We start from the raw sequence: 16,609 nt of genomic DNA, 5'->3' as shown, positions 1-16,609 counted from the left end.
TAAAAGGTATTATTCATTTTTTGCAAACTCCTTTGACTTGAATCAGATATTTTAAAGAGAGAAAATGAAATAGAGTTTCTAATTATCAAAAGATGAAAAATTGAGTTGAATAAATATCTTAAGTAGCTGTTGAAAATTCTTTGTGTCTTATACAATTTCTTTAGGATTGGGTTCCTTAGATTCTTAAAGTGTCTTAAGAAAAAAGTCCTATTTTCTCTGTACCCTTCCTGTACTATTCTATTTTGGAACTTGAGGATCAATAATTGGCTTGGTAGTGAGCTCATTGTCCTGAACTTTTGCTTTATTGATTCACAATACACTTATTGAAATGTAATAAACTATTCATAAACTTGCAAACTCCAGTTTTCTCAGAGTTTCTCCAAAGAAGTGTATGTCTTTCAAAAAGATTATGTGTTACCTATTTTAAATCATTTTGATGTGTGTCGGTGAAATGCTGACTCACAGCCCTAGATTGCTATTTTATAGTTCAGGCACTTCTCCTTTAAAAAAAAATTTGCTTGAGGTACTTGTGGAGAATAGCAATTTCAACTACATGAAAGGTTATTAAGCAGAAGATGACACCCAAGTTTGTTTCATTTCCCAGGAGGCTAGAACCAGAGGGAAAAAGCAAGAGAAATAGTAGATTTGAAAATAACTGTACTATGTCTTTCTGTAGCTCTCCTGGCCCAAGATGCTCCAAGAACCTTCAACAGATACCTAGTTTTATCTTCACAATATATAATGAGGACAGTGCTCTGGAAAGTAAGAAAATGCTGGAATAACTTTCCCAAGATCATACATTAGTGAGCAATAATTTCCATCTCCCTGACTTTTCTTGTAGTGAGAGTTAAAATTGATCTTTATAAAGGTTTAGCATTTCTCAGTGTGGATCACCTGAGGAAGAACAGCCAATAAATTGTTTTACTTACTGAATTAGGTAGCTGGAGGGTTACACCTAATTTAGGTGTCTTGTGTCTCTTTTTTGAAGATTCTAGAATGTTTAAATTAGAGTATCTTTTCTTTTAACTGAGCTATATAGTTGTTTACAGTGTGTGTTAGTTTCAAGTATACAGCAAAGTGATTCAGTCTGTATATGTATATATATATTTTTTTCAGATTCTTTTCCCTTTATAAGTTATTATAAAATATTGAGTATAGTGCCCTGTGCTATGCAGTAGGACCTTGTTTTTTGTCTATTATATATATATAATAGTATATATCTATTAATTCCAAACTCCTAATTTGTCCTTCTTTCCCCTTTCCCTTTTGGTAACCATAAGTTTGTTGTCTGTGTCTCAGTCTGTTAATATTTTGTGAATAAGTTCATTTGTGTCATTTTTAAGATAACATGTAAGTGATATCATATGATATTTATCTTTGCCTGAATTACTTCACCTACAATATCATTTCTAAATACTATTTTGTCTGTCCATTTTGAAAACTTCATGTATTCAGTTATATAAAATACTGTGTATAAGGCATAGACTACCAATGAGTATGAATTTATCTTGAATATACTCATACTAGGTAAGGCAAATACTTTTACTTAATACTTAATTAAATACTTAATTTACTTAATAAATTTATTCATTAGTTCAAGTCAAAAGAAGACATGAAATTTGTGAATAATGTATGTATTAGTGATTTATTGACTCCATAATGGAAGACCTGGGCTTCCCTGGTGGCTCAAAAAGTAAAGAATCTACCTGCAATGCAGGAGACCCAGGTTCAATCCCTGGGTGTAGAAGATCCCCTAGAGAAGGGAATGGCTAACCACTGCAGTATTCTGGCCTGGAGAATTCCATGGACAGAGGAACCTGGTGGGCTATAGTCCATGGGGTTGCAAAGAGTCGGGCATGACTGAGTGACTAACACACACAATGGAAGACCTAAACTTATCAAATGTAAGGATCAAATATGTAGAATCCTATGCCACTTGTTTCAGAGGATAAAAACTCACATTGGTGTTAGAATGATGACATGTCAAATTTTTATTATCTGTGGTTAACATTGCAAAGGATCTGATTTGTTAAATTATAGTTATTTCTTAAAACTCACATGATAATGAAACCAATTTCTAGAAGTACTTTACCTATTAATTTATTGAATTAAGACTACTTTCTGAAAGGGAAGATCTGTTAGAAAACTTAACATTTTCATTCTGAAGCCACACTTTGGTGATGACTCTAAATGTCTGTTAATTTTGATAGTCTCCTAATTATTCTCCCTCCATCCTATTTCTCCTACCTCTAATCCCTTTTTGCAGATGATTTCCAAGGTAATGATTCCAGAAAATTCCTTTCTGTATAACATTCCACTGTTCAGAAACCTTTATAACTTTTTTTTTTTTTTTTTTTGGTCTACAGGACAAAGTCTAAACTTCTGAAGTTGGCATGACGGTTCTCCTTACTCACTAGGAGTGAATGAACTCATGAAGGGAAAAATGTAGAGGACCAAAGTCAGAATCCTGAGAAAACAAAATGAAGGCAACATATGAGAGGCCAGAGAATGGTATAGAGATCAAAGAGACAGAGAGAACCAGATAATGTATTATTAACACAAGATAGTTTTCAAGATGTAAACAGTGGCAGGGTCAGTGCCAAATACTGGAGAAATATGGGATTAAGCTGTGGAAAAAACTTCTGGGCCTAGCAGTTAGGTGTTTTCAAACTTATGGAAAATGGATGTAAAATTTGCAAGTTAGTAGGATAGGAAAGGATTCTTAATCTTTCTTTCTTCAGATAGAGTGTTACAAGGTTTGCCACTGGACCACCTGAACAGGAATCACCTGGGGAATCTAACATTTTACCAAATGCAGTTTTCTGGGATCATCCCAAATCTGTTGAATTAGAATCTCAGGAGTTAATATCTATCTAGTCACCAGTCTTCTCTGGGTGATTATTGTATATACTGGAATCTCAGAACCACTGTTACTTGAATGAAGCCCAGACCTCTAAAGCTGGTATTACAGTTTTATAATCTGGCTTCAGCTTGACTTCTTAACCCTTTCTCTCTCTCCTCCCCAATAGAAATCCTCCAGTATAGCTCTTTTTATACCCTTCTTGGGTCATGCTATTTGATAAGTTGCCTTCTGCTCTCCTCTAAATCCATCATTCAGTATCTGGCTCAAGTTGGTCTCTTCTGTCATTTCTCCTGCCTTTACCTCCCCAGGCATTATGGTGGTTCCACGCTTGACACTTGTTATATGTACTAGGAGACTGAGTACTTCACCTTTTTTTACGTTTATATGTCCTAACTACAAGAGTATAAATAATATTGGACAGAGGTGATATAACATGAGTGCACACACAGTTTTTCTTTAAATCTCCCACAGTTCTTCCATAGCACTGTGTTGTCCACGCTCAGTAATTCACAGTGTTACCTGAATTAATATGGAGGCATGTCAGGGGCTAGAATACTCTTGATTTTGGTTCAGTTTTACCAGTATTTCCTACAGATTTCTTTGTCATTAAGGAATAAAGAGGTTGGAATGTGCAGGAACCAAATATAATACCACCACCGCCTTTCTTTAATACAATAGATAATACCAGAAAAGTTAAAAAGACAAACTAAAACAGATTTTTGAGATTCAACAAAAATGTAGGCATTGCTATTTCTATTTTGTTGCTTTATTATATCAGGGTGTTAAAGAGAAAAACCACATGCCCAAAATGGTGTCACTTGTGCTAAAGCCCATGATACCAAACCTAGATTTAAGATCTAACCTAATTTCAGTTTCAACCTTCACCAGAAATGTGGTCTTTTTATAAAAAACAGAAAAATGAAGAATAGTTGACTTACAATGTTGTGAAATTGTTTCACAATTGTAGCAGTTTACTTCTGCTGTATAGCAAAGTGATTCAATTATACAAATTATATATACATTTTATATTCTTTTCCATTATGATTTATCATAGGATATGGAATATAATTCTCTGTGCTATACAGTAGGACCTTGCTGTTTATCCATTCTGTATATAATAGCCCACATCTGCTAATCCCAATCTCTCTCTCTACCTTCCCCCAACCCCCTCCCCCTTGGCAACTACAGGACTGTTTTCTGTGTCCACAAGACTGTTCCTGTTTTGTAGATAGGTTCATTTGTGTCATATATTTAGATTCCATATGTAAGTGATATCATACTGTATTTATCTTTCTCTGTCTGATTTACTAATCTCTGGTTGCATATATATTGCTGCAAATGGCATTCTTTCTTTTTTTTTTTTATTCCTAAGTAGTATTCCATTTTGGAGCTAGTGGTGAAGAACCCACCTGCCAATGCAGGAGATGTAAAGTGATGTGGGTTTGATCACTGGGTTGGGAAGATCCTCTGGAGGAGGGCATGGCAAGCCACTCCAGTATTCTTGCCTGGAAAATCCCTTGGACAGAGGAGCCTGGCAGGCTGCAGTCCATAGGGTTGCAAAGAGTCGAACATGACTGAAGTGACTTAACACGCAACACACACAGTATTCCATTGTACGAATGTACCACATCTTTTTCCATTCATCTGTCGATGGACATTTAAGTTCTTTCCATGTCTTGACTATTGTGAACCGTGCTGCTATGAACATAGGATTGCATGAATCTTTTTGGATTAGAGTTTTGTCTAGATATATGCCCAGGAGTGGAATTGCCAGATCATACAGTAATTCTACTCTAGTTTTCTGAGGAACCTTCATACCATTTTTCATAGTGGCTGAACCAACTTACATTCCCACCAGAATGTAGTTCTCTCAGAAATGTAGTCTTAATCAATCAGTCTAGAGTTTTCTGGTCAGTACCAATGTGGTAATCTGCCATGGGCTTCCCTGGTGGCTCAGATAATAAAGAATCTACCTGCAACGCGGGAGACCTGGGTTCAATCCCTGGGTTGGGAAGATCCCCTGGAAAAGGGAATGGCTACCCACTCGAGTATTCTTGCCTGGAGAATCCCATGGACAGAGGACTCTGGCGGGCTACAGTCCATGGAGTCACAGTCAGACATGACTGAGCAGCTAGGCACATACAATCTGCCATATGGGTGCTCTCTATCCTCAAGAAGAGGAAGCCATCTATGTAATAAAACCCTTCAACCCTCCCCCCTAAAGATGTTTTAGCCTAAAAGTAGTTCTTTCTTTTCTTTTGCTAAGAACTACCTTGCCCCACCCTTCTTCCTATAAAATGCTTCCATTTTTTACAAGCCTTCCTAGCACCCCTCTAGTTGCTCAATAGGATGCTGCCTGATTCATGTATTTCTCAATAAAGTCAATTAGAGTTTCAGCTTCCTTGCCCTGTGGCATGTGGGGTCTCAGCTCCTGGATCAGGGATTGAACTTGTGTCCTCTTCCTTGGCAGGTGGCGGCTTCACCACTGGGCCACCAAGGAAGTGCCAATTTTTAAGAAAATATTTTGAGTCCTTTTTAAAGTAAACCTTTTATGAATCAAATATAAATGTCTTTTTGTATTAATAAATACTAATTTTGATACGACAAGCTTTAAGACCCTTCTATATTTAATTACAAAGTGAAATGAAAGTTGCTCAGTTGTGTCCGACTCTGCAACCCCATGAACTATACAGTCCATGGAATTCTCTAGGCCAGAATACTGGACTGGGTAAGCTTTCTTTTCTCCAAGGGATCTTCCCAACCCAGGGATCGAACCCAAGTCTCCCACATTGCAGGCAGATTCTTTACCAGCTGAGCCACAAGGGAAGCCCATATTTAATTACAAAATAAAGCAATTCTGTGGAATGCATCACAAATAGTAGGCAACTTCATGATAAATATGATCCTGCTTCTTTTTACTGGACTTTTCCATATGAATGAATTCTTTATCCTGAGTTATCTAGCATTTTTCTCTTAAGAAACTTAATACCATTTGACCTATTACATCAGCTTTTTTTTTTTTCTGAATGTGAAAAGAAGAATTTATGTAGAGAATGTACCACACCCTCTTCAAGAGTATCTGAGAACCATTAGCTAATAATACTGTTATAAACAATTGGGGTTGGGAAAGTAGTTGTGGACTTTTTTTTTTTGAGGGGGAGATATGGAGTCTTTTTAGGGCAGGTCTAACTATACTAGTAAAAATGCCATCCTTGGCTCCAACTTTGAGATATTGTTTACTTAGCTTTGTACTAACATAGATAAACTGAGACACACTTTCTACTCTAGGCATTCTTTTACTTTGCAACCCCAAGGTAAGTCTCTTTAATCAGTAGATATGATCATCACAGTTGCATTTTCTCAGTGCCTGAATTATTTTGTATCTTGATTACATTCATATAGTCCTCATGACTTATTTCTTTTCATCCTATACATACTTCACCTTTTTCAAGCCAGGTGTTGGAAATCTTAACATTTTCGTAGATAGCTACTCTCCATTTGAAAGTTATAATCCTTAGAATGTGCAGGTCAGCAGTGTATCTGAGAGTTACGTGAAATACAGATGGTTCAAGATATGACCCTTAACCCCAAGGAATTTACCATCTAGTAGTGGACATGATAGACACAGAAATATACTGTGTGACCAGTCATATGTGGACAGTGCTATCTCTGAGCTATAGACTAGCAGCAGAGGGAGAAGATATTTCCAGCTAGAGTGGTGAATCCCTGTGTTAAAACAGGCATGGCAACCTGAGCCACCCCTTGTAGAATGGGTAAAATTTTTATAGGCACAAGTGAAGTGATTGACTCATGTCTGACTCTTCGTGACCCCATAGAGTATACAGTCCATGGAATTCTCCAGGCCAGAATACTGGAGTGGGTAGCCTTTCTCTTCTCCAGGATAGGCACACGGGGTGGGGATAATAAGGTGTCACTGAAGGCTTTTTGAAGAGTGACATAATTAAGACAGTTGTTTTGCCACTTCATGTGGCTTTTGGGATCTTAGTTCCCGGACCAGTGATCAAACGCACACCCACTGCAGTGGAAGCACAGAGTCTTAACCACTGGACCACCAGGGAAATCCCAAGTCAGTTTTTAAGAGAACAGTCCTGACAGTGGTATATAGGCTTCCCAGTGGCTCAGTAAAGAATCCACCTGCTATTGCAGGAGACACAGGAGACCTGGGTTGGATCCCTGGGTGGGGAAGCTTCCCTGGAGTAGGAAATGGCAACCCACTTGAATATTCTTGCCTGGAAAATTCCATGGGCAGAGAAGCCTGGTGGGCTACAGTCCATGGGGTCACAAAGAATCAGACATGACTAAGCACATAGCACGCACGGGTGGGGAACATAAGGATTGCAAGGAGAAGGAAATTTTGTGACAGGAAGACAGGTTTTTAATTTTAGTTTTTTTGAGAAGTGCCAACATAAAGGGATTTGGCTTCACTTATAACATGGTAGTGCCTATGAACATGGAAATAAACAAAACTGGTGATACTGAAAGGTGTTTTGGAAAAAAATACACTTCAGGATGTCTGATTAGTTGTGAGGGAGTTAGAAGGAATCAGAAATCACTCTTAAGATTTCATGTATGGGTTACTGAGGAAGATGAATTCAGATTTTAATACATTGAGTTTCAGGCACCTAAAGTAAAAATGTCTACTAGATTTGTCACTCAGGGCAAAGATAATACAGAGGCACTCAGTAATACTGGATGATTAAATCTTGTCTATTTATAGGGCTTCAATGGTCACTTTTATAAATAAGACTCTTAAATCTGGACTCTGTCTGCCCTGAGTGACAAACCTTTTAAAGTTTTCACTTTCAAAGTAGTACTATCTACCAGATTTGGTAAAATCTTGTTTATAAAAGTGATCATTGAGACCTTATAAATAGACAAGATTTAATCATCCAATATTACTGAGTGCCTCTCTGGGTAAGTATAAGAGGCACACTAAAAAGGAGAAAGCAGTTTCCTTACGTATGTTACAACAGAACGGGTGTGTTAGGAAAGTTAACTGACCGAGAAAACTAGAGGTGCCAGAAAAGAGGTTAAAATGGTATATGGAAATTTGGAGATGGGAGAGATTTCATCTAGTTTAAGGGACCGCTGGCATTTTAGTATAATTTTGAAGATGAGATCTATGAGAGATGATGCAGAGAACAGCAAAGGATTTGAGTTCCAACCAAATTTATAGTAACCAAAGGAAGAGGAAAATTGACAGAGGAAAGAAAGGTTAGACAGATAGGTAGAAAAAGTTGGAGAAGTGGAAACACTAGTTTCCTGGAGTTCAGGTTTCAAGAGTTGGGGAAGTTGGTGCAAACATACAGAAAACTTGAAATTATTACATAGTTAACACCCCCATACCCACCGCCTAGATTCTGCAATAGCCATCTTTCTATATTTGCTTTACTGCCTATGTATCCATCTGTCCATTCCAAGAATGAGGTTATTTTGTTTGCAAAGGGTTTTGCTGGTGGCTTAGATGGTAGAGAATCTGCCTGCAATGCGAGAGACCCGGGTTCGATCCCTGGATTGGGAAGATCCTGTGGAGGAGGGCATGGCAACCCGCTCTAGTATTCTTGCTTGGAGAATCCCCAAGGACAGGAGCCTGGCAGGCTACAGACCACGGGGTCCCAGAGAGTTGGACACGACTGAGCAGCTAAGTACACACAAGGGTTTTAATTTATTCCCCTTCTTTTCTCCCCTTGAGCCTCTACTGTTTAGCTTCTCCTCTCAGAGGCCCTGGTTGCATGTGAGCCTGCTGCATTTCACTGATAAACCCAGATTCATTATACTTACATTATAGAAAAGCCTCTACACTCTGTGCCTCTCTGTCTTTAAAGAAATGTCCCAAATGGTGACCCTAGGAGAAATAACTTTTCCCCCTTTCCAGTTAGGTTAATTAACTGTCCCTAAAAGTGTGCACCTGAGAGAAGAGAAGAATCTATTTCTAAATGACCTATGATTTGCCAAGTTTTCTAGTAGTTTTTCTGAGAAGAGGGCAACAGCGGATGGGTTGGTTGGGTGGTATCACAGACTCAATGGACATGAGTTTGAGCAAAATCCAGGAAATGGTGAAGGACAGGGAAGCCTGGTGTGCTGCAGTACATGGGGTCGCAAAGAGTCTGAGCCACTGAATAACTAGTAGTTTACCAAAGCACAGTCTGAGTATCTCCCTAGTCAGAATTACTAGGAAAACTTGTTAAAAATGCAGATTCCTGTATCTCACCTTGGACTTACTGAGTCAATTTCTGAACAAACGCCTGGAAGCTGCATCTTAAATCACTTTTCCCTACCTGTGACTCTTAGACAAACTAGCACCTGAGAACTAATGGTATAGCCTTTGTGGTGATATGTCTGAACCAAGACCCGGGAGGCTTCTGATGGAGTCTCGGCTTTTCCGCGGACTCATGTGTTACACCAGCCTAAGGTAACTCACTCCCTTCAGGACTCATAAGGGAGGGAATTATACTTGACAAATTCTGAAATTCCATTCAGCTCTACCATTTTGTGGAACTCTGTAAACTGAGTGTTATAAATCAGCAGTTGGTTAAATTTTAATCAGATAAACTGAAAAAAAAAGTTTCAGTTTGTGTTCATTTAAGCTGTAATTGTTTCTTTTAATTCAGCCAGCATGTGTGTTACTCATCAAAATAAGTAAATCCTTCTTGCATCTCATGAGTTTTCATTTGGTTTTGAAAGCTGGGCTTTAGGCGTCTCACTCCGCCCTTTGCCATCTCATAGCTCTCTGTTTCCGTGGAGATTCCAGTGTTCATAGTCTGCCAGTCCATTTTGAGCTGTTGCTACTCTGCATTCCTTTTACATTGTTGACAATATACTTTTCTTCTTCTTCCTATAAAAAAGTGACTTATTTTCTCAGGGCTCTAAGTTGGCAGAAATTATTACAAGTTTTAAAACTGTATTTACCAGTGAAACAGAAAAGTGTCTTATTGTCTTAAGCAATGATTAAATTTTCTGCCCTCGATCACATTGGTATTGGGAAGCTTTTATTTTCCCCCATTATAAATCTGGGCCTAATTTTCATTTCAAGGGGATTTCAGAATATTATTTTAAATGTCGTTCAGTGTTCTTGCTGTCATCTCATAAATGATAATGATGAGTGCCTGTACCCTCCAAAATGTTTTTTTTTTTTTTTTAAACTCTTTTCCTTTTTGGTAGCATTGTAAATTTGTTGTGTGCTAAACTTTTCAAAATATTTTATTGATCGATTCTTATTTACTGAAGTCATATGCTCAGAATAAAGTTTATCCAGTATATAACTCACATATTTGTGTTTTTCCTAAAAATATGTATGGGAGTAATGATATAGTAATTTCTATATTTCATCCTGTCTTTTTTATTTACAAATAGGGGAAAGAAATTACCCAAGTATTTTGGTATTGGGCCACTGCTACTCTCAGTTTGGTTACTATTTTAGATTAGGTAATGAACCAGATACTACCTAGTAAGTGCAAAACAGTAGTAAGCATTATGAGAAGCAGATAAGTACATTGCAAGATGCCTAACATTAAGCTTACAATAGTAATTCATCGTGAATTACATAATAATCAGTAGAAAAAACACTGGACTGTTAGCCCTCCTAAAATTTCTTTGTTAGACACACTCAGAATTCAAAAGGCATAGTTTTTTAAACGAGAATTTGTTTAGAAGCAGTTGTACATAGTGGATAAAAAGGTAATCATGTTTCCCTCCTTTATAAGTTCCTGTCTTTATGTATTTCAGGAGACAGAGGGATTGGGGCATGAATGTAGATTTGGAAGTTAGCTACACATACATGGTAGTTTAAGTCACTGAAGTTACTAGCGATGGTTCCTCAAAAATTAAAAATACTACTACCATATGATCTAGCAATCCCTCTTCTAAATTTACATCCAAAAGAAATGAAAGCAAGGTCTCAAAGAGACATTTGCACACCATTGTTTATAGCAGTATTATTCCCAGTAGCCAGAGATGGAAGCAGCCCATACATTGTTTGAAGACTGGATGAATAAACAAAATGTGGTATACACACACAGTGAAATACTATTCAGCATTAAAAAGAAAGGAAATTCTGTTACATGCTGCAAAACGGATAAACCTTAAAGACATGATGCTAAATGAAACAAGCCAGTCACAGAAAGAAAACTACTGTATGATTCCACTCATATGAAGTATCTAAAGTAGTAAGAGTCATAGAAACAGAAAGTAGGATAGTGGTTGCCAGGGGCTGGGGGGAGGATAAGTTGTTGCATAAGGAGAGTTGTTTAATAGGATAGAATTTCAGTTGTACAAGATGAAAAGGTTCTAGAGATACAACAATGTGGATATACTTAAACTATGGAACTACACACTTTTAAAAAAAGTCACCAAAGTGGATAATATTTTCTAAGACAGTATGTAGAAAAGATGTCAAGAGATAAACCTTAAGGAAGCCTGTGCACCCTTGGAGCCCCCATGCCACAACTAGAGAATCTGTGCTGCAACAAAAGATCCCACATGATGCAGTGAAAATACTGCATGCGAGAACTAAGACCTGATGCAGCCATATATACACACACACACACACACACACACACACACATAGGTTTCCCAGGTGGCTCAGTGATAAAGAATCTGCCTGCCAATGCAGGAGATGCAGGTTTGATCCCTGGGCTGGGAAGTTCCCCTGGAAGAAGAAATGACAACCCACTCCTGTATTCTTGCCTGGAAAATCCCATGGACAGAGGACCCTGGTGAGCTATGGTCCACAGGGTTGCAGAGTCGGACACGACTAAGCACAGCATGCAGTGCAGTATGGAGAAAGAAGCAAACAGTAAGAGTCTGATTATTTAAGAAACAGGCAGACTAAGAGATGCCGTCAGGAGGCTAGCTAACAAAAAGTGAGACGAGAAGCAGCAGAAGCATTCTAAGAGACACAGAATCCAAGAGAAGAGATCATTTTTCTTTAAGTAGATCATAGTGAACAATGGCCAATCCAGTAAAGAAGTCAAATAAGGTAGAATTTTTTTATGAGCCACTTAGATTGACAACTGGGAGGTCACTATGAACCTTACCAAGAACACATTCCTTTGAATTATGTAAATCAAATATCTTGAAGATTGAATGGGACTAAGAAAATATAGTAAATGTAGATGACTCTCAGAAAGTTGAGTATGAAGGAAATTGAAGAGGGTAGTTTTGTGGGAAGGCAGTATTAAGGATTTTTTTTTCTTGTAAGATGCAAAAAGTTAGCATGTTTTTAAGGAAGAAGAAGTAGAGAAATTAAGAAGAGAGATTTATGGAGCAAAATTATGGAACAAAATATCATATCAAAAGTATTGGTAGAGAAATTCTTTTAGAATACTGGAGAACTTTGGGTATCTTTGAGCTAAGAAAAGAAGATTGCTGAGTATGAGATGAAAAGGAGAGCTCTCATGGAATTTAGATACCATGACCTCTACTTTAGCTGTAAAACATGAGACACGGTCATCTGGGAGAGAGGAAGATGGTGTGACTTAGTGGCTGGAGGGTAACAGTGAATGTTTGACGTAGCCACTTCAGGAAATGGGTATGTGAGCCAACTAGCTGAGGCTCAAAATCATAAATAATGCAACAAATTAGAAAGCACAGTTACACAATTTTCTTGGCAGTCCAAGAGCAGATGGGAAAAAGCAGATGGTTGGGTTGATTCACATTCAGGGATTGGCAGAGGAGGTATTAAGGTCATGGAGTGGAAGGAATTGGGAATGCTAGTAAAAAAGTGGTTGGAACAACTGACCTCATAAACCGAAAGTGGAAAAAGCAAAATCAACGAAAATTTAACAGATTAGATGAAGGAAGTGGTTGAGAAGACATGCTTCTAAGAATTTAGAAGGAGAATTATAAAAGAGAGTGGAAGCTGTGGAAAGGTGAGAGAGTGGTCTTGTATGAGATCTCTGAGGTCGAGCTATTATGAGTGATAAAATCTAGAATGTGGCCATGGGAATGTGTAGCTGCAGTGGAAGACGTCAAGGAATTTAAAAGCTAGTACCCCATTTGGATAATAAAGGTAACCCAGAATGATAAGACTCAGAACAGCAAAAAATACCCATGACCCTGAGCCCAAATCTTTAATCACTGTGAAAATGTGATGTGAAGATCAGCAAAAGGCAGAGATGTGGATGGGAAGAGAGTGATGTAACAAGAGGATGTCAGAGGAGGAGCAAAGAAGAATTATAGCTTGAAAACCATGAGAGAGCCAGGGAAATGTCAGCTCCATCTCCTGGTCTTGAAATAATAATCACTCACTTACAGGAAAGTTCATGGTCAGAAGGAAGTCAGGTTTCCATTATAGCAAAAAAAAAAAAAAATTTTTTTTTTTAAATATTGTTAGGGAAAAGTTAAAAATGGAGGAAAGTTTATTAGCAACAGGATGGTATTTTAGAAGATAAAGTGACATTAGTAGGAGAAAGAGCAAGCTAAGTTGTATGGGATACAGCAGAAAAAAGAAGTGACTAGAGAAGATAGAGATAGGATGCTGAGAGGTACTCAAGAGTTGCAGGGAGGTAAGAGAAGAAATATGAATAGAATTATGATGCTAAATTTTGACTGACTACTATTTGTGGGAGATGAAGCAAAAGAAGCTGAGAGAGATGTTAATACAACTGAAACACTAATTATATCTAAATATTGTTTGGAAGACATAAAAGATGGCGACATATATAAAATGAAAACACTAAATTTTGGCTTCATATTGTGTAGGAGAGATGAAGCAAAATGAAGATGATCTGAAAGTAATATCTCATATTAGTATGGACTTTGCTTTAAAGTTTTAGAATTCAGACTTAAACGTTTGTCCTGGGAAAAAAAGCATCTACTTTCCTTCTTCATTCCCAACTTTCTCCACATATTTATCTTTCAAGATAGAAAATACATTGAGTGCCTGATTTACAGGGACCGTAATTCAGTCCCAATTCTCCTATTGGCCCAGATTTCTCATTTGTTTGCTTATATTGTTTATTTGTTGACATAGAGTTCACATGTCATAAAATTTGCCACTTAAAGTGTCTAATTCACTGATGTTTAGTGTATTCACAGGTGGTGCAGTATTGTTGGATCATACAATATTGCAATAAGGTTGTACGTCACTGCTATCTAATTCCAGAACATTTTCCTCACTCCTCCTCACATCTTTGATTTCTATGGATTTGCCTATTCTGGCCAGTAGCCGTAACTGGGACAGTAGCCGTAACTGGAATCATGCCATATTTGACCTTTCGCATATGGCTTCTTTCATTCAGCATAATGTTTTCAAGGTTCATCCATGTCATAGCATGTGAAACTTAGTATCAAAACTTCATTCCTTTTTCTGACTAAATAACATTCCATTGTATGGAGATATATTTTTGTTGATACATCTATCTAGCTGGTAGACATTTGCATTGTTTCCCCTTTTTGGCTATTATGAATTATGAATAATGCTGCTATAAACATTGGAGTGAAGTTTTTTTGTGTGTGAATGTATGTTTCAACTGTTTTGAATGTATACCTAGGAGTGGAATTGCTGAATCATGTGGTGACTGTATGTTTAATTCTTTGAAAAACTTGACAAACTGTTTTCTGAAGCAGGTGTACTATTTTAAATTCCTACTGGTAGTGTATGGAGGTTCCAGTTTTTCCACTTTATCACCAACACCTGTTATTTTCCATTTTTAAAAGAATTATAGCCCTCCTAGTACCTGTGAAGTGGTATGTCATAGTTCTGATTTGCATTTCCCTCATGACCAATGTTAAACCTATTTTCATGTGCTCAAGCTCCTTTTGTATATCTTTTTTGGAGAGATGTCTGTTCAAATTATTTACCTATTTTTAACTAGGTTATTTATCTTTTTATTGTTGATTATAAGAGCTCTTTATATATTCTGGATACTTGATCCTTACCAGTAAATGATTACAAATATTTCCTCCTATTTTATGAGAAATCTCCTTATTTTCCTGATAAGGAAATCTTATCCTTGATTTCAAGATGTCCTTGGATAAGAAAACATTTAAATTTTTATGAGGTCCAGTTTATTTCTTTGGTTGCTTGTGCTTTAGGTGTCATATCTAAGAACCTGGCATATTTATAAATATATCCCTTTTCCCTCTCAAAGTGTCCCAGTAGACAATAAGGTATATGGACACTCTACTTATAACAGTCTCAGGGATAGGTAATTAGAAGCCCCTGGGATGAGTAAATACTCACTTATTTTATCCTTACCTCACCATAGCCAGTGTCATCATTTGGCATCTCTAAAGAAGATCTGCCAGCAGTCACAGTCGCCATTTTGTATACTTAGTCATCAAATTTAATACACTGAGCACCTACCATGTGTCAAGCATCTTTCCAAAGGGGGGAAAATTACCCCTGGAAATTGCAAAGAGAAAACTTTAAAAAGTCCTTTTTTTTTTTTGTAAAAATAATATAAACAATTACAAATAATGAAAAGATTAAAAAACTTGTAAGTTCATTGCTCAAATACCATTATTTCACTTTTATGTATTCTCTTATAGTCTTTGTTTATAAACACACCCATATTTTAGTGCAGTTAAGTGATAAAGGGATTTTATATTTTACTTTTTAAAAACAATATTTTATCATAATACTTAAGAAAAAGATTTTTTTTAAATTTTGATCTCAAGGGGTATAAGGAAGAGGAAGCAGACAAAAGGAGAAAATGTGTAAGTCAATAAAATATTATTAAGATGAGCAAGTATGGCATATAAATGGATTTGTGCTCTGGTCTGTGAATGCCTGTAGGTTAGCAAATCGAGTTCGAGAGTATGTAATTCTATTCCATATTATTAACATTTCTCTTTTCTTTCTGATCTATGACTCTGGCTCCACTGATTATCTTAACTATATTATATGGTTAATTTAATTTCTAACTATTGTTCATGCAAGTCAGTTAAATATTTGCATCTAGATAAGGTTCTTAATTCTAAGACTAAAGCTAAACAAGTTTGACATATAAACTAATTTTTATTAGAATACCTTCAGCAATAATGTGTCCCAAAGGAGTTAATAATAGATCTATCTTCATAAATGCAGTAACTGATAAGAATTTTAATATTTTATATTATATATAGTTTTTCCCATGAATTATAATTCAGCAAGAATACTATTATCAACCAGTTAGAGTTTTGCCCTTTTACTGAGTAAATTCAATTTCTTGAGGTAGACAAATAATCTTTGATTATGAATTTTACAACAAATTATTAGAATTATAATATTACATTATCTTGTGTGATTAATATTCCAATACATTTAATTTTTAAGTGGATGATCATCCATCATAAGTTTTTAAATTCAAATGTCTGCAATTGGTGAATAAAGTTCTGGTGGGATGCCTTATATGCTACTTATAAAGGATGAAACATTCCTAAATTAAAGCACTAAATTCTTCTCTTAAGTTGCCTGTCTGCAGGTAAACAGTGTACCTGCCTAGAGAGCTTGCAGCTGAAATTGAGGATTTGTGTAATATTCTTCTTCAGTCCTACCTCTGGCTTGACCTTTCCTGTTCCCTTGGGCTTTGGCTCATGTTTAGAACTGAGCCGCTAATGTCATTAAATTTTGCTCCTTCACCTTGATATACTCCATGATTAATTTGGCTTATGATAGTGTTTCCTGTGGTTCCCATCAGGAACTTTCTGGCAGGGAAAAATTGACAGGCTGACCAAGGAGTCTTCTCGTTCCTCTCAGCCCCACTTTTATTGATTCCCCACAGACACCTCCTTCCTGCTTCC

Source organism: Dama dama, chromosome 13 (genome assembly GCF_033118175.1).
Source record: "Dama dama isolate Ldn47 chromosome 13, ASM3311817v1, whole genome shotgun sequence".
In the NCBI taxonomy this organism is placed as follows: domain Eukaryota; kingdom Metazoa; phylum Chordata; class Mammalia; order Artiodactyla; family Cervidae; genus Dama; species Dama dama.
The sequence above is the reverse complement of the archived record's forward strand: the minus strand, read 5'-3'. Positions refer to the sequence as shown.